This window comes from Calonectris borealis, chromosome 2 (genome assembly GCF_964195595.1).
Source record: "Calonectris borealis chromosome 2, bCalBor7.hap1.2, whole genome shotgun sequence".
Classification (NCBI taxonomy): domain Eukaryota; kingdom Metazoa; phylum Chordata; class Aves; order Procellariiformes; family Procellariidae; genus Calonectris; species Calonectris borealis.
In genome coordinates, this window is record NC_134313.1 from 93,194,468 (window position 1) to 93,222,176 (window position 27,709).

The 27,709-nt window shown below is 43.5% G+C and overlaps 1 pseudogene; it reads right to left on the bottom strand.

Annotated features, from left to right (window-relative positions):
• Positions 1-7,185: 7,185 nt before the first annotated feature.
• Positions 7,186-27,127, bottom strand: LOC142078375 (MARVEL domain-containing protein 3-like; annotated as a pseudogene).
• Between the last annotated feature and the right edge of the window lie 582 nt (positions 27,128-27,709).

Consider the following 27,709-nt stretch of genomic DNA (forward strand, 5'->3'; position numbering starts at 1 on the left):
CATTTCTGTTGGGCAAAATTTGACCACAGGACTATTCAGAGTCAACTCAGGTACCAGCAAAGTCTTTCCCCGGCATTCTTGGAGTGCCTTGAAATGACAAATTAGATGAGAACGTGGAATAATGAGTCTGAGGTCCACCCTGGCCCCTCTTCAGAAATGGGGATGTGTGGGGCGGGAATCCGTCGTGAGTGACCTTCCCCTCTCCGAGTGATTTGTGGCTTGCGCTTGGTTGAACCAGAAGCGGTCTTCTTGTGAAGAAGATAAGAAACGGCTTTCAGGCCTCCTGTTTTTTTCTGATTAGGAACTAAGCCTTTGTATCTGGGGTAGAAAAAGGCGTATTGCTACTGTCTCTGTTAATTGAAAACTGCAAGGGCTCCCCCTCGTGTTACCGCAGGACAGGACCAGAATTGCTGCATCTTCATCCTTGGATGGTGCCAGTCAAACGAGTGTGTCTTACCCCCTTGTGTACACCATCGTGTGAAATCACGCAGGAACACCAGTGGCCCGGAGAAGCCTTCCTTCAGCCGAACAAACGGCAGCAAGGCAGCAACACTGACATTAGCAGGAAGCCCCTTCGTACCGGCCAAGGACCCTGGTGCACACCGAAGCCTCCCAAGTCTTGGAAGCGATTGCTGCAAGTCTGACAAGGATGCCAGGGCTGAGGGAGCCGGGGCAGCTAGACCTGCTGCTGCTAGTAGAGCATCTGCAATGCTGCCAGGTACGAAGACGGTCTTAGCGAGCGCCCAAGTAGTCTTAGCGAACGGGCAATGAGATTTTGATCAGAGCATGCCTTATTTATTTGGACCAATAAATTGCCTGATCCTCACCATCAGAGCTGATCCACAACAGTGTAAAAATCTGAATCTCCTTTAAGTTGCTCAGGGACATAGGGCCATCTTGTTGGGGAGTTATTTTGGCAATCTGAAGGAAGAAAAACACCCTTTTTACTGTTTGTGGCCCCCCCCCCCCCCCCCCCCCGGTGACTAGGAACGCTAGCTAAACTCCGCTTAGAAAGTCTTAAACTCATTAATTTTCTGTCACCAGCTCTTTCAGTGTCCCATGGCTTCCATCATTCTGTGCTGAGAACCCTGCCCTAAAATACTCAGTATTTGGAAGTCACTGTGGTGGGTCCTTCACGCTTGCAGATTCGGGCTGCTGTGGTGTGGGCGAAAAGTGATGTGGGTGTGCAGATGATAGTACAAAGCTATGCTTAAATCTATAAATCTGGGTATCGTGGGAAGCCTGTGAGTAATGTATATGTGATGCACATAGTGTTTTCACAGCTGATGAAATCCAGTTTTCACTAAACAGCTGGGCAAGTTCAAGCCTCCTTTTCTCCTCCTGCACTTCCATTATCCATATTTACCTTAGACGTCAGTATGGGATAGCAAAAATTCAAGGTTTTTGTCTAACTATAAATGCCTAAACACCTCCGTTACATAGTTTCTCTTGTAGTATTGAAAGTAATATATCCAAACCGTAACTGAGTTTTCTAAAGCCTGTTTAAAACATATGGTCCTTACCTGTGTGCATCTGTCTCACGAGCCTTTCTACATCCTTCTGAAAAACTAATTACCTGTAAAACGCATGCATGCGTTTCCCTCACTTGTGCTCTTCAGAGTTTTGGGAAGTCCAGTAGCAGGTGCAGGTGTGTGTGCAAATGGCATCGCTGGAAATCAATAGACCATTTGTAGTAATGAAGGGCATCCTGTGACTTGCCCGTTTTGCACTGTCACAGGCCAAAACCAATTACATCAAAGGCCCTGACAACCTGCAGACCTTGCAAGGAGTCTCATGTTTTATTTATGGTGGGTGACGGTGAGCATCTGTGACACTTTTTGTGCTGTGCTGGCATTAAGCTGCTGCGATATGCTGAGCGGAGATGGATGTTGTGCAAGAGATGAGTAATGACGAATGTCACAGCTGTCATAAACAACGCGGTCATAGTCCCCTTCAATAACTTACCTGAGTCTTGAAAAAGAAAAGGAGACACACAAATTCCGCAAATGTAATTGAGAGATCGGAGTTGCCGAAGGTCTGTTGTGTATCTATAGCTTTACTTAACTTATGGTGAATGTAAGTTGTGGTGGAAAATTACCAGAAGAGTAACTTTAATGAAGATAAATCTGCACTGGGAGTAAAATACATGGATTACGAAAGAACAATTTCTTCAGACTGTTCTTTGGTACTCTAATCCCTGTATGTATTCTCATCACTTTAAAGCAGTTTCTTGTGTAAACTGAGATCCCAGCTTTTCTTAACGCTAAGCCTTGAATTCACTTTCTGCTGTTGCACAACCCATTTGTGTCCCTAGTTGTTTCTCCTTTGGGTACACTCAAACTGTTCTGAAGAACTGATGGAAAAAGTTTGAATCGTGATAAAATTTAATATATTCTGGGAATGTTGTCTTAAACACCTGAATAAGAAAGCTTGCTGTTTATGCTTACTTGAAAATTTCCTTTCTGCAGATGGGTACAAAGGTCTCTCCTCCTTACAGCTGGTCAGCAGCAGGAGGGCAGTGCCCTAACACATGCAGATCTTCCAGCAGTGCTGGATTTACAGTTCCAGATAACTGAATCATTTGGTAAATGTAAAGGTTATGTTAAGCCTATTTGGAGGAGTAAATATCCTCTCTCCTCTCCGGCCTCACCCCCCCAATTTTGCATTTTACGTTGAAACAAGACACTTGTGGCTTCGGATACTGGTTTGCTCTGTTCTGGACAAGATTTCCCCCAGACTGAACTACTTTTATGAACTATTGTTTGAATAAAGGAGACATTCAGAAAAACGGGTGCTCAAAGGTACACAGTCCACCATGATGAAAATTTCATGGTAGTTTACTCAGGGGTGGGATGCAGAATCGGGGTGGGGGGGAGGGTTTCTCTCTTTTTTTTTTTTTTTTTTTTTTAAATATAGTTATCCTAAACATCTTCTGCCTTTTGTTTCCCTCTCAGATTAGGGCATGGAGAGACATTTTGTCAGAGATTGTTTTTCTCTGTGGCTCTTCTGTGGGGAGGGGGTCCCTTTGTGGATAGTTAATGGCTGCTGAGCTCAGCTGGAGGTTTTGCTCTCAGACTGACTAAAGCTGTTTGCTCCTGCATTGAAGGAGACAGGTGCAAATTGATGGTTTCAATCCAAAGGGGCTGGCTGAGAGTCTCGCAGGTGACTCTGAGATAAATGAGCTGCACCCCAGCACCTTGCACCGGTGACCTGTCATCTGTGGTGGGGCTTTTCTCCTGTCAGGCAGCTCCAGTTCACCCTGCAACCTGCATCTGTTCCTTAGCATCTCCAGGGAATGGGATGGTGGCCATTTTATTCCTCTTTCTGAAGGTTCAGAATAAGCTTGGCGAGCCAAACGGCTTCCTACTGCACCAGTGGCGGGGCCCGCAAGGCTTTTAGGTTGAGAGAGGCCATACTGTCTACCCACAAGACAACCTTTCAGGGAAGCACAGATTTGACCTTTGCTATCACTGTTTCCCTTACAGCCGGTGATAAGCTGACAGTGGTCACAGCAGGCAAGCTGGATACACCCGGAGGCTCCCTCTCACCAAAAAGGGACTGAGGGTGACGACTGTGCGCAGTCCTTTGGTTGCAGGTGAAACTGGGCTGTGAGGGGCTGCATCGAAGCAGCAAAAGGAAATGGGTGAGGTTATCTTCCGTGCTGACCCTGAAGGTTGCACGCGGGCGGTGCATACATGCATGCATGGGGCGGGCAGCAGGGAAAGGCTAAAAGAAATTATAAAGCTGAGAGGAGCCATTTACCCTGCCTTTGTTTACTGGTCCAGATGAAGATTATTGTCCTGTACAGACTGGCAGTCACTGCGCAGAGGTAACGGCGGGGCACAGCCATCTGCAGCAGAAGGTGGGAAGGCTCATCTGCCCTGGAGGGTAGGGCTGCCTGCAGCGGCAGCTGGGGACGGCAGCCGGTTGCAGCCTTAGTCGTATGTGCGTGCCAGGAAAACTCTGCTCTTGTATTACACCTTCCCAGCTCGCACGGTAAAGATTTTCAAGTCGGCTACAGGATACCAAACATGGTCTTGTTACAGTCGGGAAGCAGGGTTGTTTGGATTGCTCTGATGGTATATGGCTCGCCCTTCACCCTGAGGGGAAGGAAAGCTGCTTTTTCCCTGCCCGAGTCCTCTGAGGAGTATTTCTGGGATTTTCCCCTCTCCTTTCCTACACTTCCCTCCATGAAGGTGAGCAGAGGTAACAGCACTGATGTTTATTTCCTCTTCACGATTATTTCCTAGTGATCTTTCTTCATGGTGGCAGGGAAAAAAGCAAATTCGAGGCACAAAGCTTTCAAGAAGCTGGCAATCTCTGGGCTTTGGCTTTCTTTGTGGTGCCTCTGCTTGCAGCGCTTCAGGACCTCAGCAAGTTTGTGGATGACACCAAGCTGAGTGGTGCAGTTTTTACGCTTGAGGGAAGGGATGCCATCCAGAGGGACCTGTCAGGGTGTCAAGGCTTGAGAAGTGGGCCAATGTGAACCTCACAAAGATCCAACAAGGCCAAGTGCAAGGTCCTGCAGCTGGGTTGGGGCAATCACCAGTATCAGTACAGACTGGGTGATGAATGGGTTGAGGGCGACCCTGCCGAGAAGGACTTGGGGACACTGATGGATGAAAAACCTGATGTGAGCTGGCAATGTGCACTCGCAGCCCAGAAAGCCAGTTGTATCCCGGGCTGCATCACAAGAAGCGTGGCCAGCAGGTCGAGGGAGGCGATTCTGCCCCTTTCTCCACTCTTGTGAGACCCCACCTGGAGTACTGCGTCCAGCTCTGGAGCCCTCAGCACAGGACAGAGCTGTTACAGCGAGTCCAGAGGAGGGCCACGAAGATGATCAGAGGGATGGAACACCTCTCCTGTGAGGAAAGGCTGAGAGAGTTGGGGTTGTTCAGCCTGGAGAAGAGAAGGCCCGGGGGAGACCTTATCGTGGCCTTTCAATGTACGAAGAGGGCTGATAAGAAACATGGAGAGAGACTTTTTACCAGAGCCTGTAGTCACAGCACAAGGGATACGGTTTTAAACTAAAAGAGGGTAGATTTAGATTAGCTATAAGGAATAAACTTGAGGCTGCGGAGGTGAGAGACACGAGGGGATGGTGAATGCAGGGAGGCAGCTGGGTGAGGAGCTGAGAGAACGTGCCCGGGACCGACCGGATGCTCGGGCAGCGAGCGGGTCCCAGGAGTCTCCAACCGAGCACCTGTAACTAGCAACTACTTTTTGACTCTCCCTGTAAAATGCATAAAATTGCTCCTGTTAACAGGAAAGGGACCCAAAAGGGATTGACTGTGAGGAACCCAAGTGTCCAAGGGAGGAACACTACAGCAATAGTCCACAGGGAAACTCTGCGTACCTTGTTCTAAAGACTGAATTACCTTGCAAATGAGGCCTTTACCACACACACAAGGAAAAAACAGACAGAATCGATGCTCGCAGAGGACTCTTGCTTTTGCACAGCGATGGCAGGCAAGCATTCAAAAATGAATGGGGCAGAGTAAGAAGCCCTGAGATTAAAATTCGTATCACACACATATTTAAGGACTGAGTCAAGATTTATATATTCTTATCTGCAGCCTTTTCTAATCTTTTGAATGTGTCACTTCAAGGTGCTGCTTTTTGTTGTTTGTGTATGTTAATAACAGCGTGTCATCACGTAACTGAGCCTGCATTCAAAATGTGCAAGATGCAGAGGCAGCGCAGGACCAAGTGTGCAGGCAGAAATGCCTAACAAGTGGTTAGCTGCGGCTTTAGCGGCATGCCAGACATCCCTGTAACACACTTTCCAGCCGATTACAGCATACCAGTCAAGGTCTGCGTTTGGGCAAAGAGCTAGAAATCGAAGTCTTAATTTCATTACTCTATCACTACTGTGAGTCATGGCAAGTTTGGAAAAACTCTTCACTCCTGCCTCTTCATAAGCATCATAATGCTATGAAGCTTCTTGATGTTCAAAGTGTTAAAGAGATGTTTAAGGTATTATATTAAATACTTGTTGTAAAGGCTTATGTAATTGCTTCTAACAAAACCATAACATTTTCTTGTTTAGCTTATATTACCACAAACATAATCCTTTGAGATCTGTGTGTGTGTGTATACATATAAAAAGTATACAATAAATAAGCTCTACGGTGGTGCAAAAGAGCCTCATCTGGGCAATGACTCTGAGCCAGACAAAACTGAAAAGAGTGAGCACAGCCAGAATAAAAATTGCCTGGCAAATCTTATGTACTTCAAGAGCAGCCTTTTTTTCTCACTCCCTCATCTATGAAGACCAGTGATCTATTTCATCTGCCTCAAACAAAGGACTCTTGAAAGATGTTCTCTTAAATTTATTTTCTCAACCCTGGGGGCATACAATTACTGCTGTTCACTCATGCTTTGAGTGTTTAGATATTGGAAGGACACAAGTACTTTCTGTCATTGTTACAGCATTCCCATGGAAAACTCCAGGGCAGCCAGCGTGTTCCCAACTCGGGCTCTGCCCACCACTGGCTGTGAAGTCAGCAAGCCAAACCTCGTTTAGGTGGTTACAGAAGCAAGCGGTATCTTTACTAAGCTAATGGCTGACCAATGTGCTGCCTCTCAGGTTCTGATCTGCGCTCAGTGAGATGAGGAAAACATAGTACAGAACTGGAGGAGGACCAAAATGCTGCCTTTGAAACTGCAGCTGGTTCCTCCCAGCAGCATTCCTCAGGGAGCGCATGATTGGCACGTGTCAACCCCCGTGACTCAAAAGATAAAAATGCTTCATTAGCCCAAGTGAAACAGGTTACAAGCGTAGCTTCGGCTGTGATTCAGAAAAGCAGTGTCCTTTGCTTTGTGAGCGGTGTGGCGTAAGGCAATAGGATGCATCAACAGGCACAGGATCTGTTGAAGGCTGCCCATCCTAGCTGTGCATTCGATTCCTTATGTCATGGGAGAGGAAAGGAAGTGGCGGTTCGCCCAAGTTTGGCAGCACTGCGGTTGCAACCTGTTAACAACCCATTGCTGGTTGGATTTGCTCTATGCAGGATGAAAACATTACAATCAATCAAACACATTTAAATGCAGGAGTCCAGCTTGAGAGACTGCTACAAAAAACCTTGTTAAAACATCTGCTCAACGTCAATTTTACTACATCATGTTATAGCAGTATTGTTACATTTGGTGATTCGATACACACTTCAGCACCTTGTAGGACAATACATTGTGGACTGATCGCCTGTTTAGCATGCGATGCCCGGTGCCCGTCCCTTGCTGAAGCTCCAGCGCTCTGGCACAGTCCTAGAGCTGATTTCATACTAACGTGGCCAGAGCCTGGACATTGTGGGAGCTTTCAGAGGTCCTGTGGATGGCATGGTGGTTTCTGACGCTTTTGTCTCTAATGCTGCTTTTGGGGCTGTGCTGAGCCTCGGCCGCACGGCTCTGGAAGGCCCGGACAGTTCGGATAGCACGGACGCAGACCACAAAGCTGGCAAAGTACAAACAGGCAGCAGTGACACCAAAAAGGCCGACGGCTGCGTCACCGCCCTGGACCACACAGTTCATGGAGGTATAACCACGGCGCGCATACAGCCTCTCGCGCCTCTTGCAAACTTCTGTGGAGTTCACCTGGCTGACAAAATGCAGGTAGAGGCCAACCGCTGCGATGTACGCCACGCCGGCCAGCAGGTTGAAGGCACATTCGCCTGCCAGCAGCCCCATCCTGAGCTGGTGGATGGGTTTTGCCCCCACGACAAGGAAGACAAGGGTAAGTACTGCTGCTGTTAAGCTGAAGGCTACTCCGCCATACACGCAAGGAGCTCTCATCTGGGTGAACTGCATGTCTAGCTCCCTCACCTCCCGGAGCTCTGTGCCCTCAAAGGGGCTATAGGCTGAATTCAGGCCAAAGGATCCAGTGCCGAGACCGCCAAGGGACGTGAAGCCTGCAACAGAGGCTTGGGCAGCGCCCACGCAAATCAGCACCAGGAGGTTAACCATGATTTCCACAAATTTCAAAATGCCTGTAAGGAGCAGAAAGATGGGAATAGGTGTCAAAATCACATCTTGTGCAAACTGGGGGTGACAGAAGTACACCAAAACCATAGACAGAGAGCACTGTTACTGAGATGATAGTTCTCTTGGCTACAGCTACAGAAGAGCACGGCTTAAAAAAAAAAAAAAAAAAAAAAAAAGCACTAGCTCTCGTGGGTACATTTCAGAGGTTGGGCAAATTACTTTTTTTAATTTGTCAGCGTGCTTGATAAATGGATCTTCATGCAGGGAAAGAAATCCATAAAAATTTTACTGTGCTTGTGTTATTGCCAAGGCAAGCGCACAGTGATTGTATTTTGGCCTGTAACTACTTGGCATAAACACACTGAGCAAGAAATATCCAGTATGAAATGCTGAGGTTAAAGCTGACAAAAACCTAGAAGCTTCTAAAAAATTGTGCAAGTTATTTAGGTCCTTTAAAATGTGTTTACTGCTTTAACTTACACCCTTTTTTTGTCTTTCTAAGTGTTTGTTGATTTAAACTTATTATCTAACCAGATGCAACTTCCACTTCATCTCTTTCAGAGATAAAAATCTCTTCATAAATCTGAAGAAGCAGTTCCTGATTGCACAAAAAAAAGAGGAGGGGAAGGAGGCAAAAAACTACCTTATATGCAGAGGTGTAAGTAAGTGAACTTGATACTGGGTCATGTGTTCTCTTCCACACCCCCACCTTCAGAAGAAAGCCTTATGACTTCTGAGCTGACTCGTCTCTTCTTTTTCTTATGTTATGCTACTGATAAAGGTAACCACGTTTTTTTTAAGAAAAAAAAAAAAAGTGGATAAATGACTTCTTTTTGTGGTAGCTGCCTGTCAGGAAGGTGCAGCATCTGTTAGATAAATCTGATTATTCTGTGACAGCTCACTAGGGGTCAGACTAAGATTAGTAAACATGACGGATGTTGAAGCGTAGCACAGCTAGAGTTGCCTATTGGGGAAATGAAAACCTCTAGTGTATCACGCGTGTTGCCCCTCAAGTTCTGAAGTTAATTACAGAATTGTGAATCTTATTATTCCATTGCAGTCTGACAGCCAAGAATGTAAGATGCTCGACACAGTGGTCCTATATTTGTCTTTAAAGTGGGGCAGGATCTGCGGTTTGCATGCAGACTTTCATTTTATGCTGCTAACATTGATCAGCGTGGCATTTTCTTCTTGAGCAATGGCTCAGTTGCTGTCAAGGCTGTATGGGCTTGAAAAGAAAGGGCTGAAGCAGCACGCAAGGGAATTAGACAAATTCCTCTCTTGTGTTGCCAGATGCTTCTAACTAAGGAAAGCCACTGACAGCCACCATGAAGGATTATCGGATATTCCCATTCTGCCCCTTCTTATTCCCTCCACAAAGGGCTGAGGTAACGAGCACCTTACTGCTGGTGCTTGCTCTTCAGGGGAAGGTGCTTGCAATGGTTTGACAAGCGCCTTTGGCCACTTCAGGAGTTCCTGCTTCACCTTGTACCCAGACTGGTCCCCTCACTTCTGCTAACACAGCTGTACGTAGGTACTGAGCTCATTCACATCGTGGCCTTGCAAACCATCCCAGAAGCACAAAGGGGAGCAGTGATAGTGGTGGTCATACCTGGGAACAGAGTATGTGAGGCTCAGCATGTTTCTCTGTGTGCTCTTGTTGAGGAGGAACTAAGCGTGCAGTTCTATGTATGTGTTCTTCAGAGGTGATGCTGATTTCTGCATGACAACATGCCTTTTCCTTGACCCTTCCACACAACCATTTCTGTGAAGCAGGGCAATAACCATGCTGGTTACCAAATCTGTTCAGGAGGTTTCAAATATTTCAAAGGAAGTATTTGTGAAGCTAAATGTAAAGAGAAATTTAAATCTTGGTCCGTGAGACAGGATTTGGAACTCCTTGTACCAAATTCAAACAATGCAGCCAAAAGACTCAACGTTTTTAATGGTTACAGAGTCATAACTTTACCAGGACTGTTCAAAATATTTTGAAAGAGTAATAGCTGTACAGGACATTCATTGGAACTGGATCAGATATTTTTTGTCTGCTCAGCTGAGCTGTACAATATGCCTTCCAAATACAGGGAGTCAGCTTAGGTCCTCAGGGCCCTTGGACAGTGTTGGACGCAAAAGGCCACTTCCCTTTTTAAGGGCTGACTACTGATTTCAAAGATGCTCCATCAGGAAGCAGTTCTTACAAGTCTACCGGGAGGAAAGACCATTTGATTAAGGGAAACATAAATTTTAAATATGTTTGGGAACTTGGAAGTTGAGAATTCATGACCAATCAGCTTTCTTCTACTGCTGTCTTCAGAATTTCCTTTTCGTCTATGACTGGTGAGGCACTCTGACCCACTGAGCATCAACTTTTCCTGTACATCACCTTGCTGAGCTTTAGAAAAGGCAATTATCTGTTGTCAAAGTAGTCAGCACCTGCTGCTAACCTCCCCACATTTATAACTGACCCCAATCCTAAATGATGCTGTGAATACATAAAACTTCTTATGTATTCACACAAATTCTGCATGCAACCCCTTAACTTCACTGAGCCGATTGCTGGTACCACAGTAGGGCTGGCAGAACATGTCTCTTTGCTCATGGGATGACAAATATGATCAATGTAGGTCTACTGTATTTTTAACTGCAGCAGTAGATGCTTTTATGGCATGCTTGAAAAATTTCCTTAGACAGGGCATTCAGGTTGGACAGGTTTTGTATGTACCTGTAGAGTTTTCACACACGCCTGCTGTAGAATTGATTAGAGTAATTAAATAATGGAGAGAGGTTCATTAGCAGTTACTCCACCAGTTATTTGCATCACATGGATTAACTTTAAAAAAAAAAAAAGTGCAATAACAAAGCCTCCTGTATTAAAGAAAATCCTAAAATGATAAGCAGTATGCAGAACGAAGCTGTGAATTACAGGTCTACAATGAGAGCCAGCAGGGTTTGTGGAAGTAGCAGACAATTAGTGGAAATCCCTAAGGCCTTGTACAATCACCAGGACTTTGATGGAAATATTAAGCCCTACAGTATGTTCAGATCTTGACCTGGGCACCCCAAAAGCCTCATGCAACCTTGATCTGTGATAGTCACAAGATAATACCCGATCCTACTATACTAGTATGAACAGGATAGTCTTGAGAAATAAGGAATAAAAGGACAGTTACGTTTTGAATCTTACCTCTGTCAAGGTATACTAACAACACACACATACTCGCAGTGACATACAAGCAGTATCGCTGGCAGAAAGGGCTGAGTTAAAAGCCACGCTTCCGAGTCTGTGCTGCCATTCCTGCTTTCACAGGCCGGTTAGCTATGTCATCTTAAGAGTTAGCTGCAGAAACTAGACTGCCAAAAGGTCTTCCTATGGGGAAGTTACTTACCTCTACAAGTATTCCCTAATCCCATGCAACAATGAACACATTGCAAGACTTCAGTGTAAAATAACAGGAGGTCTGAAAATCTCAGAATTTCACTGCTTTGGTTATTTTTTCCTTTCTCAAGCTCAAAATCTTGGGATCTATCTAAAATGTTACTGATTTGTATTAAAATTAGCACAGTGAACAGCTGGCTTTGGGAACTAACCCTCTCCATACTGAGCAAGTAACGAGACTCAAGTCTGGGCTCCTGGATTTCCATTTCCTTTCCCATGCTTCTTTCCTGCACTGCTTTTCAGCACTGAAGGTGAGGAGAACGGCTGCAATCTAAAAGACAGTGGGTGTTGCTGGAGCTTTCCAGAGAATTGTTTCATTCATTCCATAAAATCTAAATCTGCAATGGATAGTAACTTCAATGTATCATACTTGTTGACTTTGAATCCAGTCTTTTTTGCTGCGAGTAGGCTTCCTGCTATAACAAACAGCAGCCTTCCAATTTATAGTATTAATCTACTATTCACGTTTTCTTTCCCTTATATACCAGGTGCATGCTGGGCTATTGCCTTGGTATTAACCCACTGATAAATGGTTTTGTCTTCTGTCAAATGCTGGTCTCAAACGTCCAGCAAAGCAGCCAGGCAGGCTCTTAAGGGTACAGATCCACAGGCAGCTGACCTTACTCTGACAGCTCCTACCCTTGGCTGGGCAGTCACCACTTTTCTCCCCTGCCCAGTAGTAACTCCGGCCTAGCATTAGACCCTTCCAAGAGCTGTTTTAATAAATTAAAATAGCAGGAAACGATTCAACTCTTTTCTTGTGTGCTGCTGTTTTTTCCTGCAACTTTAGCAACTTGAAGTGACTCACAGCATATCTGATGAGCAATCAGGCTGGCATGAGTTTAGCAGGGGAAATAACGCAGCCAGGACCAGAGAAAGACCAGAAACTCTCCTTTTCAGGTGAGGTGAGCTGTTAAATCTGCATGTTCTGCCTCATAAAACTACACTGCGGCTGACCGTGTGGTACCCAGTAACTCAGCTGTGTGCTCAAGTCTCATGCGTCGGAAGCTGTAAAGAGACATTTTCATCCAGGCACTGTGGCAGGATGGCCCCAGTGTTCAGGTGTCAGGATCACAGTGTGTGTACGTACCTGGGTACATAAAGTAAAATGGTCAATTCATGTTTGTTCCTATGTTTTTGCAGCTGACATAAATTAATCTGCAGGACAGTTCTGGCTCTTTCTATTGAAGTTCCCTGACCCCATGAGGGCCTGACTAATAGAGGAGGCCTTCAAAGTGTCTCCCTCCACTGCATCTTGGCACAGTAGTCACTTTTTTCCTCTGTTGACTGCACATGGACTCTTTCTCCTATCTCTTCTGGTGTCATTCCCTGCTCTTGAGTTAACATCCCTGTGTACTTCTAAGATTTTTTGTTTTTCATTCTCCATTCTGGTTTGCTTTCTCCCTCTGCTTCCTCTGCAGGCCACGTACCACCGAGACCAGTGGTACCCAGCTGGCAGTCCCAGGGGTGCCCGGCTGTCCCTCTCAGACACCTCGAGCCCAGCAGCAGGGCAGCAGCGCTAGGAGACGCACAGGTCAGCAGCGCCTGTGTCGCATCCCATTATGGGTCACTCCAGGAGAAGGGAAGAGAGGAATGAGAGGCTCCAACACACACATTAAAAATCATTCTCCCACCCTTTCTCACTGGAAGTTGTCTTTTGTTTTTTTTTTCCAGTTTGGGTAGCTTTCCGCTTTTCAGAGGTAATCTTTTTTTTTTTTCTCCAAAGGAGCAGACAAGTGTTTTGACCATATATAGTGACTTACAAAAGCAGCAGTCAGTCCTGAAAAGGATCTCAAATGCTGAACTTCTGCCAGTGCAGGTCTGGCATTCCCCAGAGAGTAAAGGCACAGCTCAACGCGCAGCTTTGGTCACCTCTCTGCTAAACTGAGTCGGTGGCGGGAGGAATAGATAAGGGGGAAGGGGGAGAAAACGTCAAAGGAAAGAGGGGTTTTGTTCTGCTTTTGGAAGGGGACAAAACTGTGAAGAAACAAAACAGCAGAGGAGAACTGAACAAGGGAAATTACAACAGTCACAACAGATTAAAAATATTAAATCTCGATGCAAAGTATTAAAACATCTTGCTAACGGTATTATTCCCCTTACGTATACCAGTACAAAGTAAGATCTTACGGAAACCAGTAACAAGAATTCAACCAACTTCACTGATGCAGGATCAGGGCAATACACAGCTTTGTTGTAAACGAACAAATCCCCCCCAAGCCCCCACCCCACCATTGTTTTTGTAGGTCTCTGTCTTCTTCAGCCAGTGGAGGGATTTAGCTTTCACTGAGTTATGCTAAAGTCTCCCTAATGGATTAATGTTCAAAGGCGGAAAAAAACACAACCCAACCCTAAAACACAAGAGTTAGGCAATGTAATACCAACAGAATCTTGGCTTTTCAAAGGACCCAAGGGAACTACGTACTTAGAGCCAACTGAATTTAAATGGCACATAAGTGCCCAACACATTTATGCTCATTTGAGATATCTGCCTTACTGGAAATCAATGGAAACATATTTAAAAACTGGGAAAATTAAATGATTTATGTGCTCTAGAAAGAGGCATTATTATTATCTTTTAGTAAGTTGTCCCTCTTTAGTCGAGATAATCACTCCATTAGGAAATCTCAAAGGATGACCAGCCTTGTTTTTCATGATTCAGAGAAGCCTTACGTTCACAATCAGAGTGCACAGATCCAAATGTATTGTCCTGTTTTTTCTGTGTATCATCTTCCCTTAAAAAACTACTGTCCCACCTGCTCTATTCCTTCTGCTTAATACCCTCCCATCCTCTAAACAGTGCTGTCCAATTTTCACAGGAAAGGGTGGACTTAATTTGTGGAATTACTGCATCAGCCTCTACCCCCACAGTTTCCCACCACTGTATGACACTAAGATTTACTTGCCATCAAGACACAGTTTCAGTACAATCCAGCCCCGGGGAACAACAGCTTTGGTTTACTTGTTCCCTTTAACTACTTTAAAGTAGTTCTTTAAAGCATCACTTCTAGCATGTTCTTGACTTCTCTCCTGTTAACGAGCATGAGTCATTTTCCACAATTTTGGAGAGGGTGGGAAACAAAAGGTCTTGCATTAAACTGTAGCACTTGGCAATACTGATTTAAATACAACGGCTGTAAAAGGCTGTTCATGTATTTGTAGCACTGGTAGGTCTCTGTGCAGTCATCTCATGTTCTGTGTTTCAGGAAATGGCCTTTTTTCTTCTTAATGTACCCACAGTTTTTTCAAGTAGTAAACAAATGTCTCGGTATCGAAACAAACTTGCAGGAGTTTTTTTAAAAAAGAGTTCAGAAAACAATGAAACACTCTTGTTCCTTATGCCAACTTTCCATAGCCACTCCCGCCGTTTGAACTGAAATTAAGCCGCCTTTAGAAAGTACAAAGATTGGGCTGTTATTGCTCTTTAAGTAATCATAGTCTGGCTGAAGGTAGGTCAGGTTGGAGGCACCTGTGAACCTGAGCTTCTCATTCACTTTACCAATTGTGGGTTGTCACACTTGGTGAGCAACATTCCTGACTGGGTGGATTTTTCTCCTTTAAGTGAGCTGAGATCACCTGCTCAACAAATAGAGCTACAGTCTAGAGCTACACTCACTAGATAGTCAGTCTGCTGTATCAATTAGCTTTGAGAGCCAGTTTTTAAAAAGTTGAGTTTTTCTTCGTTCCCAGAATTTGGGTCAGATGTGGGAAAGACAAACCCAGTGGTCTTACAAGGAATGTGGTGCAGCTCCTGTTCTATACTGGTAGAGAGCAGACTTAACTAAGATTTCCCAGTAGGGAAGCACGACTAGAGTCTAACACATACCTAAAAGCTAACATCAACTTTGCCAGTATCTTCCCCTGCCAACTTATGCGAGTCTTCTCAGTTGTAATTCTGCCGTCTCCAAAAACAATAGTGTACATGTTAGCACAATGCCAAAAGGTGGATGAAAAAGATTTTATATTAAGACGTGGGCAGAGTGAAGTCCCATACGTTGGCAAGGAAACAGTTTGCTAGAGGTAACATTTGGCATCTGCAACTAGTGTAGCTGCCCTGCATGTTTTTATAGAGCTAACTGCTCATGGCTATTTGTGTTTCACAGCAAACAGGACTTACCTCCAAGTGAAATACTTTAACTTCAGAACCACAAGGTTGCCTGCAGCTCTGCCACTGTATCTTGTTAATGTGCAATTTTAATTAAGCATTTTGAATAACTGGGATTATTTTAATCTGTACAGCTCCATCCAATTCCCACTACTAATATCCTCTGTCTTCACAATTACAAGATCAAAAAACTTGATGGCAAATTCAGTCTGTTAGTCACTCTGTATTTAAAATATACTTTGTAACAGACAGGAGGCGGAAGCCATCTAATTACAATGAGACTACAGGGGACCTTAGTGCTCCCTTCTTAGAGCAGAAATACATTGAAATTAACAGCCACAGAAACAGTGTATGACAGCCTTGAGCACAATTTAAAGGAGCCAAGCGCGGCAGATTGTAGGGGCAAAATGTGAAGATGGTGACTACAAAATATAGCAGTTTCTAATCCTATTGGGTGCCTCCACAGAAAGGTAAGTATCCTGCTGACCACTGCTGAGAAGATCTAATGTGTTGCTGAATGTACTTGTCAAATGCTTGTTTTCATCCACAAAGTCACCTGCATTATGCACGTTTAATGATCCTTCCGTGTTTTTGAACACACATCACTGAAGCTACTGAAGGTCTTTTACTTCAGTCCAATGCCTCTAGCAGACCACTGTTCTCCCCCAACATCTCCACAGCACTCGAAGGGATACAAGTGCTCTGCAAAATATTTTTCCCCTCCCGCTCCCACGTCTGAACTCCAAGAAGAACGGCATCAGGACGTAACAGAGCAACACAACAGCCGCAGTATAATGGTTATGAACAATGGCATAACACAAACCAAGTGCCTACTAGTGTGAACCTTGTGTTCAGGGTGACTTTTCACCTCAGCATTTTTTCCAGTCTATCAGTATTTGCCAGCATGCATAGCTACAGGAAAAAAAATCGACTATGTTTTGTAAAAACAAAACCTTATAGATGTTTACATTTGAATTAATGCTGGCTTGTTAATGCATGAATATATCCTGGAGAAAGTAATTGTTACTCCCTAATTCTATTTCCTCCTCCAAATAAATTCAGTTTGATATTTCCTCCTGGCTATGCTTGAAATTGGAGACTTTTCTGGTTGTTACAAACCATAATGCTGTCTTTTTCTGAGAGGAAATTGGTCTGAAGGTTTTAACAATTGTGGATGTTAGAATGTAGGCTAAAGGCATGATTGTTTGGAAGTGCCTACAATATGCTTAAGAAATCTGACACTATTCATGGCGCAAAGCTGCATTCATGGTAGCAAAGAACAGAGATTCAATTATACTTGCTCCCCCACAAACTGTTTTCTAACCTTTTTAGTGCTGTCTCCCTTAAATGCCAAGTGGGTTGAAGAATTAAAAAAAAATTATTAGCTCAGAAATTATGACCAGCACAGTAAAATTCTATACAAGGCAAAAGCGCAAGCATTTCCTGAGTCACATGCTGACCGAAGATGGGAGAAACTTAGTTTACCTCCACTGTTTACGCAAAATTAAAGGAAGCATTATCCTGGAATTGCATTGCTCCACCTCTTTCACATCAATATACATAATAAAAATAAAATGAAAAGTTTTCAAGGTCAAGTGACCAAATATCTATGACCGATTTAAGATCAGCAATTCACTCTTGGGTTCAACTCAGATTTTGCTCTCTCTAAGGTGAAGGTAGCAGCATGGCAGCCAGCCTTGAACACTCCTCTCATTCCCTTTGGTAACCAAAAGCACTGAATCCCACCCCGAGGGGGGTCCTTTGAAAGACAAGTATGATTACTAATTTAGTTTTTATACACAGAAGAGAGAACTACAAAAATTTTACCTGCGCTGTGAAAAGCAGTTTTCTTCTGAAAGAATTTCAGCTCTAAGTATCCCCAGGCCAAAAACTCTTGTCGTTTTCAACGTGTGCTGCTTTAAACGGCATGCACTATTGTGCATAAGTAGTAAGAAATGGTTACTGCAAGCAATAGTTCCTTAGCTGATGAAAGATTTGTCTTTATCACGAACAGTTTATTTCCAATTCCCATATAATTGTACCTAGACAGCTTGACACCAGTCTATAAGCTGTTCCTTAAGTGTCCTTCACTACTACAGAAACAGAAGGTGGCAGACTTCTGTGTTTGTATTGCCTTTTGAATCTGTAATCTGCAGATCCACAATTGTGACGTCCCTATGAAAACAACCATATAGAAACCAGACATAAAGATAGTATAGCAGGGAAGAGTCAAAAGTCTGTTAGAGGGAAGTAATTTGAAAGAATCAGCAGATGTATGAAGAAAGGCAATCCAAGTGGTAGTGCTCTTAAATGACACAAGGTCTTGTAAGATAAAAGATCGTCTCACAGGTTAGTAGTGGTTAAAAGAAAATAGTCAGAGGAAACAACCAGTTTTCAAACAAATAGAGTTAAGAGAGAAATCTCTGTTTTATGCTGCCTGTCACTAGTTATGCCCATATTAGCAGTGCAATAGGAATGGATCTGTAGAGTTAAACAGTTGGAGCTGAAGATCTAGGGGCGACATGATAGGTATTTTCTGGGGAGAGAAAAGTACTTCATTTTAGCTCTAATTTGGTACAAAGGACAGTCCTGCTAAGTAGTTACAGCTCACCCTCTCATTTAGTTTTATCTGAAGGAAATATAGTTTGTGCATCCTGAGACTGCTCTGCAACATGGCCCAAAGGCTGTAAGTGGGGACTCCAAAGAGATTCAGCTCAAAAGTACACACCAAAAAACTATGGTAGATGCACAGACTAATGAATTGAAAAGACTGAAAAGTAAGATGGTGAAGTCTGTTTTAATAATAATCACAAAAAATTCTTCAGGATTGCCAACTGTAAAGTTGGTAGGCTGCTGAGAGCTCAAGCTCTTGAATGAGAAATCAATGAAGTCAGTGTTTAAGACGCAACCTCACACTTCATGCATATACACAAACACCCCGCCGCCCATCTACAGAGCACACAGATGGGCTCTAAACAAATAATTTCCACTCAGGAAAGACATCAGATAGCCTCCTCTGAAAACATCAGCTCAGTGTTCACTGGTAGTCAAACACCACACCAAAAGCTAAGAAGCATTAGGATAGGACTACAGAACCAGAACCTTCATGCAGATGTCTGATTCCTTTGGGAATTCACGTTGAATTCTGAGTGCAGTTCTGGTCAGCCCATCTCAAAAGGGTACAATGGATCTGGAAAAGGTGTAACGCTGGCAAGCTAACCAGAACTGGAAAGACTTCGCTCTTGATAGGGACAGAACTGACTATTCTTCAATCTATGAAGAAGCAATAGGTGCACAGTGACAGGGAGAAAGAGAAGACATCACTCTAAAATCATAAATCTCATGGAGAAGGTGCATATATGAGATTATCATTAGGTATTTCGAATACCACCGGAATCAGAGACACTTTCTTCGAAATGTTTTAGGGAACAAAACAGTACTTCTTCAAATGGCACAAAGAAACTGTGGGACTCCTTGTCATAAGACAATGTGGAGGCCAAACATTCAAAAGGGGATTCAGAAAAAGATTAAACAAATTTGATAGGTCTGTAAAGAGGTATTAAACATGACAAAAGCGAATGCAGTTTTCCAATTCAGAAAATTCCACCAATCTGAAGTTTGGAGAGTATTCCAGAGAACAGCTCACTCTCTACTGGTCCAAACTTTGATGGTCCTCCTAAATTTGCACTCCAATACATTGTTTGAGAGGATGCGTAATTAGGTGCCTCATCTGATCCAGTACTGCTAGCCACGTGATCCTACATGAATGGCTTTGAACAGGTGTTGCTCACATCATTACATTTTAACAGACTTTTTTCCTTCTGCTTTCAAAATGAAAGGAATAAAAAGGAGCAGAATATTTTGAAGTTTCTTAGATGGTATCAAGTGTTTCCTACCGGAAAACGGGTCAGTATCAGTTGTTTTTTCCATTTTATTTGGGTTGGGTTTATTGTCTTAATGCGGTTGTAGGAAAAAAAAGGGGGTGGGGATTAGGGAGGGAAGGTGGGAATAACAAAGATAGGAGAACGATGTCCTTTTTTCTGCTCCTGCTTGCAGCTAAGATGTTCGAATGATCACTGCAAAAATAACTGCCTATTTCTGAAACTCAGCCTTAGCTTTTTGGGATATTGCTGGTGAAAAGGACGGATGAACAAGGCAGTATCTGGGTGAAGGAGATACTTTTCAGAGCTCTGGTTTTTAGAATTCCTCTCTAGTTTGCCAAACTGGTAAACATGCACAAAGAGCTAAGTATATTCGCTGGGCAAAAGGAAAAAAAAAAAAACATAGTGAAAATAGAGTGATGCATGGTCAGAAACTAAGGTTCACATTTCAGTTGTTGCTTTGGAAAAGACTGTGGTACATCACTTGATTTCCCAGCCTTGTTTGATACTAGTTTATTTTAGAATTATGGTAATTGGGAAGGGGGAATTTCACGAGAGTGCTGATAAATCATTGGCAAAAGAAAGAGATGGTTAAGAAGTATTTACAGAAACTTTTCATGCTGTAAGAAGTTGTAGCTCACATATACTGAATTCTTAGTAAACAATTCATGTAGCTTTTCATGTGTAACATTTACTATGACTGCAGGGAATACAGAATTCTGCAAAACAATTCTAGGAAATTCTGCCACATCTTGGTACTTTGAAAAATTAAATAGGGGATTAACATTCTCGTAATCTTATCAACCTTCAATATCTTTTCATTTTTTGAAGTAAAACTGCTAATAAAAGGGTTTATTTTCTACATAATCTCTTTTCCCTCTTCCACTGCAAGCTCGGGTATTAAATTTTTGGAAAATACCGAGCAATACCTGGGAGAGGGGTGGGAGTGAAATCATCATCATCAACTGATGCATCCAAAACTAGGACATTTTGCAAATGTTAATGATGTTTAATGCACTGAAATAATGAGAAGCAAATGCAGGTCAAAAAACCCCCAGCAAGTCACATTAAGCTATCCATAAGTCTAAACAACCAGTGAAACTGAAAACTAAAAATAACTTGCCACTTCATTTTTCTAAAGCTGTGATAAAATAAGGCATGGAGTTTTCTAGAGCTTCTCAGACAACTAACGATAATTTAGTATTATTGAAGAAGAAACTGCTGATACAATTTTATCAGGGATAAAATATCAGTATGTCCCTGTATCATTAAATATGCTCTACTAACTGTTGGAGTTAAATCTCCTAGAGATGAAAAACAAACTGCATACAAATACACAGAACATATTTATAAGAGAAAATAGTTCAGCTCACTCTTAAAATTGTTCACATATTCACATACAGAGAAATATTAAGAGCAAATTGAGTGTGTTATTTAACTTTCCTTCATGGAGTGAAGAAATAATCTAATATGTATTTTAATTTTCTTCCAACAGCTAAACTCTTCATTTGTCTCTCTACCGGAGGACAGAGAAAGGCTATTTAGACTTCGGCCAAAGACTTTGCACCTAGCTGCAAGTTCCAACTCAGACTGCAGTGGGCCTTTTTTACAAACAAGGTGAGAAAGCTCATTGTCCTGGAAGAGGGAAAACTTTAAAGGTGTAATGGATATTTTAGTGCCATTTTTTTCAGTTTACGGGAACGAGTTTACTAAGTGTTAAGGCTGATTTCCTCCCACATTAACACTCATTTCTCTGCTTGTTGTAGTCACTTGCTAGCTATGAAAAAACCAAGTTATTTCTCAAGAGCTGTTTTATTGGATTCATGTCCATAAAATAGTTTTGTCTCCCACAATGTTGCTTTATAAAGATGTATCAGGGATGACTGGATTAAATCCAGAGTTGATAAAAAGTCTGAGAAGAATGTGTGAGAAATAAACTAGCATCAAAGCTTCAACAGCCATCTTTAAATTGCCTACAGATGCAAATATCTATTTTATTCCTAAATCCCAAAGGTTAACTCTTGCTGCACAACCTGAGTGATTACACACATGACCCACTCTGATGCTCTGTATGCATACTCTGGAGATGCATTTTCAAGTATCTAAATATCTCTATAAATCTTGCCTTTAGATGCCTAAAACGTGCTAGTAACCCGCAGTTAGGCCATTCATTAACTTTAACTCTTCCAGTTTGTTTTGTTTTTTTAAATATTCCTCTAGCTTTACTTTGTTGTGCTTCTAAACACAGAAACCAAAACCAAGACAAGTCCTTGGAAGGAGAGGAGTGGATGGCAGGCAATAAGAATCTCACATACCTCTTGTTGTGCATACCTTTGAACACTTCATTGAGAAGGTTTCCTTGGGAGGATAACATTCTGGTGGTGGGCCAAAATATTCCCGTGCGGTTCCTGAGGTTTTAGAGTCAGGGTCTGAGCAAACAGTGAAAGTCCTCGAGTGCTGGCCACCTTGGATGTCTTCTGTTGATCTACAATGGAGTAAACAACTAATGTATATAAATTAGATCATGCTCTCCCCTGAACATCAGAACATGAGAAAGTGGCAGACGCTCCTGTTAGTGGAACCAGCTAGCCTGCTTCGTAAGTGTCTGATCTTTTTTGCTTGCATGTTTTGAAAGCAAATATCCCAAATACTTGCATAAATCCATGTTCACAAGGGTATTTGCACTTGATCGTTGTTATTTTGGAAAACTGTGTACTCACTGAGTAGGCTGAATTATTTAGGTTACTTGCAAAAGGTAGTAAGGAGGAGGGTGTGGGGAGAGTTCCTATTCCCGTAAAAACAAGTAAAGGCTTTTTCATGAAAACCAAACATTTTTAGCTAGTCCATAGCAGCCCAGAGAATAAAAATGAGAAATATTTTCATATAATAAATGTGTAAGGTAGCACAACTATTTCATGGGTAAGCGTTTTGTCAAGTCTGTACTTCCAATTACCACGTCCCACAAAGATGTCTTTTAAAAGAATGAAAGCTATTAAAAGCAACAGATAAAGATTTTAAAGTGGGGGAAAAAATTGCCTATTTAAATATTTCTCTTTTTTTTCTTTTTTTGAGATCTTTGATGATATTTAAAGAGGAATCTAAAATCGACCCAAAAAAATCAATTTCTCGTGTCTCCGATTAGACTCTTCATTTGTATACTTCAAAATGGAATCGTCCACTTTGCTGCAATGACATACAGCTCCACATCTGAAGCCTGATGATTTTTAAGGTTGGTGAGATTTAGATTATTCTATGGGAAAACGGCAATTTGCCCTTTTTCAACTGAGCTAACACTCAGGTTAGAAGAAACATCGGCTGTAAACTGTTTTGTAAGTGTCTGGTCTAATCTAAATGTTCTCCCTCATCTGAAGGAGAATTGGAGCTTGCCTTTTTGAAGGTACAGCTGGATGATTTTGTTATTAAAGGGTACTTTAAGTCTCATTCAGCGTTATTATTTTTAAAAGTCTTCTCCCTATTCAGTTTTTATCTTGAATTTCTTATCCACAGATCAGCATTTTCAACTGTAGTTTTGTTTCTTAGTATCACTGCACTGCACTAAGGTTTATCTTCATCCAATTCCAGATTCAACTTACAAATATTATCTCATTCATCCACATTAAATCATGTTCTTTGTAGTTTTTACATTTTAATTAAGACATTCAATAACAAGACCAATGCTAACATCTCTGCGTGTAGCTGCCAACAGCTCTATTTGGCCGAAACATTTCTGATTTTTCTGACCTTTGTCCTGTGTCTTGTGCAACCACCAAAGCATCCTGCACAGCTGTGTCACATAAATTAAATAAGCTGTGTGATTTATAAGACTCCCAGTTAACTTGAAAGCAATCCCTTTGGTACTTCTGATGCAGCTGCTTCTCTCTATTGTATTCTGCTACTTGCCAGAAAACAAAACAAAACAAAACAAAACAAAAAAACCCCAAAACAAAACCCCCCTAATGTTCAGCAACAGAATACAATTAGGAAAAAAAAAAAAATTCTTTCTTTTAGATGCTTTTTTCCTCACAACGGCCTACTCTGGCCACCTTTGCTCCTGTTTTCCTTCAGGACTTTCCAGTTCAGGATAATGCAACTCTTTCTCCTCAGCAATGAGAGTAAGCTTGGTATAGGAGTTTGAGACAGAAATGCATTTGGAAAGAGAAATACTCCGGCTAGAAAGTCTTGCTCGTAAGGGATGAAAGTATCAGGCACCGAAATTACAGTTTCCATGAAACTCTTCCCATCTATTTCATTATAGTATCCGGAGGTCTTTTGGTCCATCAGCCTAAGTCTTCAGCAAAATACTGAAATTTCCTTACAAAAGCAGCTGGTTTTGTCATGAGAGCTGGGGGAATGCTGTTAGGTTAAGCCAAACTCCATCAAAACAACTGACAGAAAAGTTTTTCAATTAGTTGTAGTGACGGCTGGTGTCCCGCAGATTCTCGGCTTGACTCTAATAATTATCTCCATGGCTGTTACAGATCTGTTGCTGCCGCTTCCCTTCCTCTAATCCCCGGTGGATACACGGATGGTCTGTTGGCCTTTATGGTCCTTCCGCCAATTTTCAGTCTACGTGTCCAGTCATTTAAAACTAACAGCAAAAACAAGAAGTCTAGGGAAGTGTTTTACTAAGAAGTGGTGGTTTACTTTATAGCTACCCTTTCACACATTGCTTTTATTACGCTATATATGAAAAAAAAAACCACCAAAAACCCCCAAAACCCAACCCTTTTTTTTCCTCCACTGTGCAATTAATGCATTCCTGGCATTTGCTGCTCTCACTTCTAACATGTTCAAGATAACTTAACTATATCCCCTCCTGATCTCTGCTTTTGCTAAGGACAGTCATTCAGCCTCTGAGGATGATTCTTAGGCTGACCTTTGTTCCCATTTCTCTCCAATTTTTCATGATTTAAGAGAGACAGAAGAAAAATTCATTAGCTATTTTCATAATACAATAGGATTACCACCATCCAAATGTTTTATACTTAGCCATAAGTTGTCCTTCTAGTCCACACAGTGCTCTTCACTACTGCTTTTATTCTCATCCTGTTTTTCTTGCTCAAATGCAAGTACTTCAGTACTTCAGCTTTTCAATAATCTTAACTATATTTATTTCCTCTCCCTCTTTGCCTCTATTCTTAAATTGCCCTACAATCATGCCCCCAGAGACTAAACAGGAGTGAACACCTTACTGCCATGGCCACTTTGCCAGTGTTGTTTAGAGGTACAGACCTCTCTCTCAACAATGCAATCACTGGCACACACTCAAAGGAAAACAGCCTAAGCTCACTTCTAATATGCTGTAGGTTAGCCAGGCTGAAAGGAGAACTGTAATATCCCAAGAGTTTATTTGTCACTCCAAACCTTCTATTAGTTGATCTGCTTATTGTGCTGATAGGGGCTGATCCACTATCAAGTGCTGCAAACAGCCTTAGACACTTAAACAAGTACTAATTTATTGGCTGTGATTACTGAAATTAATTTTGGTTTAGATTAATATGAACTTGTTCACAGCTGAACTAGAGCAACCTGAGAGTTCAGTATGTCCCTGCGTTGGTCTCAGTCATGTAACATTCTCATTTAAGCAATGCCTGTTGGGCAAGCCATGGCTTGCTACCACCTGCTGACCAGCCTCCTCAGGAACTGTACTGACACATGGCCACACTTCACCTACCTGTGACTCAACTTGATCCAGATAACCCCAGGAAATTCACATCTGCTTGTGTCACATAGCCTATCTTTCTGCCCCCTCTCAAGTTCAATACAAAGAAAAAGGTTAAATTTCTTAGTGTAAAATAGCTCCTTGATTCCAAATGTGGCGTGCTCATACTTCACGATTTCAAGGCTGAGTAAATGCTTTCTTTACTATTGTAATATGAAGGTATTTAAAAGCAAACAAAGAAGATGACAGACGTTATAGACCTACCGTGATATGTTTCTTTAAGGTGATAAAGACGTACCTTGCACTGTACGGGTATGGTTTTCTCACTCTTCTGTCTTCCTCGTATCTATCAGATCCACGGTTCTCATGGTGCCTGTGTTGCTTATATTGGTATCGTCTCCCGGCATGAGACATCTTGTTTCTTACATGTATTCTTGCTTTCTAAAATAGCTTCCTGAGCCAGAGAAATAAAACTAGTTCATTTTACAGCTCTGCTTAAAGTTATTCATTGACCAGCACTCATATCCCTTTCATACTGATTCAAGACTTAGTACAGACTTCCTTAAGAAGTGACGGAAGTAAAACCCTTTAAATACAAGCAACATCATTAAAGAAGGAAGTTTTTCTTTAAATTTTCCTATTCATCAAGTAATTGTAATGTTTCTATAGTCAACATTTATTGCGCTTAGCTTATTTCCTAGGTCTGCTCTGACTCTCCTCTCTCTGCTGCAAGGACAAGGTGTGGTGTCCACTAAGAACATGAATCTTGGCTTCTCTGATGTTGTCTCTTTACATGAAGTATTTAACCCAGCACACACCAGCGCATTGCATGAGGGTGCATACAACCGCCACTGACGGCAGGGCAAACCTGAAGGCGCAGGCTGTGACCCCTGTCCTGGAAGTTTCTAAGAGGGCACCCGTCGGTGTCAACAGATGCAGTACCAGATGTCGCCTGTGGCTTGGATAAACGTTAGGTACAGGCAGAGCTGTGCTGGCCTGAAAATAGGTTGGTGAGAAAATACTCCCTTGATAACTTGGTATTAAATATTACAGGGATGTTATTTCCTGAAAGTGTCTTTACCCTTCCAAGTGCCAACACTTAAGCCCAAACCTGTAAAATACGGAAACGCACAGTTTAAGCACCTAAGCAATCTTTAATCTCATTTGCCTTCACCACAGCCCTTCAGCATTTCTGCAGAAGTGCCTGCAGTCGATTTAATTTTGACTGATCAAGCTGAGGACTGGCTTAATGACTTCCCTTCCGTCTCCTTAGGGTGTCACTAAAGAAATAAATTAATTTTTATTTGTTTACGGCTAACAAAAGAAAGAGCCAGTGCCTTCCTCCGGGGGAGGTCAGCTCCTCTGCTCCGGGCAGAAGCCATTTAGCAAGCCGCAGCCCCGCACCTTTCCCCACGGCCGGTTTCTGGTGTCGGTCCCGCCGCCTCAGCGCCACGGCAGCAAGCCGAAACCCCCTTCGCCCCCCAGGAGTGACCCTGCCGGCGGGGCCCCGGCCTGAGGCCTCGGAGCTGAGGCCGTGGGCGCCGCCCCGGGGCCGGCTCACACCGGGCACCTCCCCACGTCCCGCGGGGGAAAGAGTTGGCGCCCTTCGCTCTCCACCCGCCGGCCAGCAACGGCCCCGCGCCTCCCCTCCACCTGCTCCTCCGAGGACACCCCGTCCCTCGGCACCCCGGGGGCGAAGGCCAGCGGCCCTCACCCCTGCCGCCCCTCACCTCAGGGGAGCGCCGAGCTCCGGCCCGCCCAGCAGCAGCTCCCGGGAGCAGGCGGGCCCGCCCGGCCGCCCACCTCCGCCGCGCCTCCCTCCTGCGGCGGGCCGGCCCCCGGCGCAGGTGCTGCCCTGCCCGCCCGATCGCCGCGCCGGCGGGGCCTGCTCTCCTCCCTGGGGACGAGCGCTGCGGGGGGAGGGAGGGGTGCTGCCCCCGGCCCGCCCTGCCCTGCCCGGCCGTAGGGGGGAGCTGGAAAGGGAGGAGAAAATCTGGTGCCTGAGGGCGTGGGACAGGCTGGGCTTTGGTTTACTGTAGTAAAATGAGGCCACCGTGCGCCATGGTGCCGGGGAGGAATCTGGTAAGCGGGGCCCTGAGAGGATGTAAAGCTTGAAGGTTAATAAAGTTAAAATTCAACGTCCCCACCGGTTGCCTTTTTTTTTTTTAAAAAAGCCAACTTCATGGACTCAGAGTGCTGAGGGCGGGAAGCCCTGTGGTACAAGATGTACTTAGGATAGAAGGTAGAAGAAAATGGGGGAAACTTGTCCCCAGGAGCAAGTGGGTGGGAACAGGCCGTGTTACGCCAGACGGGTTGGAAAGGGAGGTAATCCACTAAACTCTCCTCTGGTGCAAAGACACGTTTAGATAATTGACCATTTGAATGCATTTCTTGGTGCTCTGCTGAAAGCCCTCCCTGTGGTGGATCTCCAGGGGCTTTGTCCCCTCACTGCCAGCCTGTGATGTTTCTCTTACAGAGGAACGATGCACTGGTGCCCTCAAGATGCTTTCTGTTGGGGATATATCTGTTTTTGTAGACAGTCTGGCGCAGACCCATAGACCAGCATTGCAACAAACAACTTGTTTATTGTGCAGTCCTGTACACAAAAACAATCTGTGCCTGAGAAGCAGGATGGTGGTGTTAAT